Below are 4,111 nucleotides of genomic sequence, written 5' to 3' on the forward strand. Positions count from 1 at the left end.
AATATTGCTATTGTTTACTATTTAGCATTAGCTTTAAACTCTAGAAATTCCAACCGCTAAGTAATTCATGGAGAATAGTAGCAATTTAATTTTAAGGATGCAGTACATTTTCTTTTCATCGATTTGATATCCTTTACTTATTCTGGTGAGCTTAATCTAGAAAAGCAGCAAGTGTTAATGCAGTGGAAAAATGAGTTTTGTTTTGCTTTTTAGGTACAACATAAAATAAAGGACAAAAGCTTAAATCTTAGAAACCTCAACACCTATCTCATCCACCAATAGTTGTAGTCCATAATAATGAGGTGCATGTGTATTTGCTTCCAAATTTTTGCAATATCATAATGCTTAGCACAAAACTCAGCAAGTTAGTCAGAATAAGCATGCATTGTCTTCACCATAGGTATGCTCTAAAATCAACTTTCAGGGGAGTTGCCATCAAAATTTTTTCTTTTTTTTTAAATCTTAAGAACATTGCATGCATTATGCAAGTTTATTTTATTCTTTAAATATTATTTAACATATTAATAACTTTAAGAATATATTTTCTTAGTTAAGCTTTGTTAAGTAACCATGGAATTAGGAAGTGACATGGGAAAGAAAAATTATGACAAAAAGTGGTTTAATTACAAGTACAGTATTCAGATATTCATTGAGATACACAACTACTAAAGAAGAGTTTTCGAGATCACAAAAGTGAATAAACTGCATCTCTTTGTATACAAACTTTGAAATAGTAGTACAAAGTGGAAATTAGATGCATGAAGTTTTATAAAGCTATGGTTAATCATTAACTAACCACAAATTAAATAGATCAAACTTTTTAAATATTTAAATTAGAAATATATGAAGTTCTTTGGTTATAATAAGCATAAAAATAGAAGAGAAAACACCACTCTTATATTAAAATTGGATCTGTTTACATTTATAGCTGTAAATGCTTGAGAGGTACAAATAAATTGAAAATTTAGAAATGTCTATATTGTATCTTATAGTATCACATAATGTCTCATATCATATCTTAAAATATTACATTATCAGTTTATCTCTTAGAATTCATGTTTATATTTCCTTATACTTCAGATTTGTTTCTTCATCTAAATAAGATTTGATTTTGTAATATTATTATAAATAGGGAATAGTGCTTTGTATTTTGTTTTTTTATCATAGCACAACATACTCAATTTGACCCACACCTATATATTTTTATACTACTGATAGTCTTAATTCTCTCTTCTATTTTTCCGTTACTGCCTAAAGTCCATAATCTGAATATGGCATTATAATGGTGTTATCTTTTGTGGTTTATGTGACTATTATGCTAGAGTTTCATATAAATTGATATACAATATTTAAATTCATCACTGGGCAGTGGGCACATAAAGAAGGCCCAAATTAAAATTAACAAGCAAACAGGGAATACACTAAAAACTCTAAGTCTCTAACTAGTTAAACTCTAACTAAAACTATGAAATTAAAATTAATTAAAGCTACAGATACTGTGAAGGCAATCTCTAGGAGAGCAGCGCAGAGACAGCAAACAGGGAAACTTACCACTTGGAGGAAGACGGTGAGAAAGAGGAGTTCACTGGTTCAGTACTCAGTAGCTTCGGTAGTGCAGCAATGATGAGTAGTTCCGAGCATTTGGCAATGCGGTGACACGACGACAACAGGACGACAATGCAGCGGCACATGGCGCCAACAGGACGACAGCGCAGTGGCAGCGACTCAGTGACGGGCTCGGCAGGACGGCAGTGCAGCGACGGCGACAAGCTCAGCGGAAGGCTCGATGGCACAATGAAGGTCACTAGATCTGAGGTTCACTACGGAGAAGAGGAACTTAATTTCCTTCCCTCTTCAGTCTTCAGTCTTCTCCGCTAGGGTTCTTTGGTGAAACGCGTAAATGGAATGGAAAAATGAAATGAGTATAGTGTTAGGTTAGGCTGGTGGCTGTAAGGAATAGAAACCCTAAAAACTTAAATGGTATATATATATATATGTACTCCGGGGCGGGTAGGGGCGGGTTTAGCCTGACCCCGACCCCGCCCCGCCCCGCTCATCAACCCGCCACGGTTCAGACCCGCCCCGCTCTAGGTCGGGTTCAAACCCGCCCCGACCGGGTAAGGGCGGGCGGGTACGGGTACTGTTGCCATCCCTATCGAGAAATGATTCTCCAGCCTTGTTTTCCTAGCATAGCTAGATTAAAGGCTTTTAAATCTTTGAAATTCAATCCCCCTTAAGAATGAGGTCTATAGATTATATCCCAACCAATCCAGTGTTGTCTTCTTTCATTCTCCTTTTGTCCCCACCAAAATCTCATTATCATACGCTGTATTTCCTCAATAAGAGTCTCAGGCAGCTTGAAATACCCCAACGTATATATCGGGTTGGCAGCAAAACCCGCCCCGCTCCGGGTTGGGGCGGGTCGGGTACCCGTGGGTTCGGGTACTCCTGCCACCCCTAGCTGTGTGACTGTGTGAGAATGACTGAAATTTTGATTTATTTTTTGGTATGCGAAATTTTGAATTTTTTTTTAAGAGTAGAAAAAAATGGCCCCACAGGCTGGGCTAGCTTCCCCGCTTCGCCATGGGTTTGGAACGCTTTCTATTTTTGATGAGCTCAGATTTTTATCTCAACTCTTTTTGACAAATTAGATGGGGCGGATCAGTGACCTGTTTATGTGTGCCGCGTATGACTTGGAATAAATGACCATGAGATAGACATGAGATGGTTAAAAAAATATATATTTAAATATTTTTTAAAAAATTTTTTATCAGGCATTTTATTTTCAAAAAATAAAATTATTATATTAAAATTTATGAACTTTATAAAAATAAGATATATAAATTTTTATTTTAGTCAAATTTAATATTTTTATTTAGACAAATAAATTATTAAAAGTAACGAAATGACCTATATATTTTATTTTTTTAAATTTAAAAAAATTTTAATGTAATAAAAATTTTTTAATGATAAAAAAGTCCCAACACAATTTTTTAGATACCTATTTAACTATTCACTTATTTTAAAAAATAAACATGTTGCTTCCATAAATTTGACCCATTTTTAATACCTTTACCTGTCAAAGACGCTATGCTGGTTCCTGTTAAAAAACCAAGATGCTAAGCCGGTTGGGCTGCTGGCCTCGGAGGAGATCCACCTCTACGTTCAATTATTATTTTCATGTATTTTTGAGGTAAGGTTTAATTAAGTTGGTCCCACTTAATGAAAATAAACACTAAGTTGGGCCCTTTGGAGAACAATAAATGGCAAACAATTGATCGGAGTCGCCACGAGAAGAAAGCCATGAAAAATAAAAACTAACTCATTGGTTGGCCCCACGCACGATCCATTTAGGTCCATGAAAAGTTTAAAACTAGTGTCAGTTATATCCTGTAATTATTATAATTGAATAATACGTTCCTTCTCAAGCCCAATAATGTAACAAATGTGATAGGTGCACGTAGTTATATTTAGCACCAAGCTTTTGCTCCATCAACTATTCAACTTTCATTTCACCATTCTGATTTAGGCATTTTCATTTCATAATTCATACACATGCTTCATTTTTATGTTTTTTTTTTTTTCAATCAAATATAGAAGCTATTCATATCAAATGGAAATGACAATAATAACTAATATTTGTTGAGTCAATTTATCTAATTACTAGTTCAAGTGAGAAAAGGGAAGGAGATGAAGAATATAAAGGCAAAATTAGTCATCATCAATAAATGGAACATATAATTTGCTATCATATACTTTCATACCAGCCACCTGGTACTTTAATTTCTTGTACCAAACCATCATCGTCCGTTTATGTTCTTCAGACATAAAGAGGAAGAGTGTGTAGCAAAATTATTAATAGCAGGCAATAATAGAGTTGTGTAAGACATGGAGGCCATGTCATAATAAACAATATGTCTCTTTTGGTTGACAACCTTATAGGAATTATTAGCATTATTAGACAGAGCCATGCAGGAAGAAAAGGAAGACACAGATTCATAGTTCCCATCGTATTGATTTCTTTTCTGTGTATAATATATTGATATAGATTTTTTTTTAAATAAATATTTAAATAATTTATTTGTTAGTATAAATAATTTAATATTTTAAA

The sequence above is a fragment of the Arachis duranensis genome, chromosome 4 (assembly GCF_000817695.3).
Source record: "Arachis duranensis cultivar V14167 chromosome 4, aradu.V14167.gnm2.J7QH, whole genome shotgun sequence".
Lineage (NCBI taxonomy): Eukaryota > Viridiplantae > Streptophyta > Magnoliopsida > Fabales > Fabaceae > Arachis > Arachis duranensis.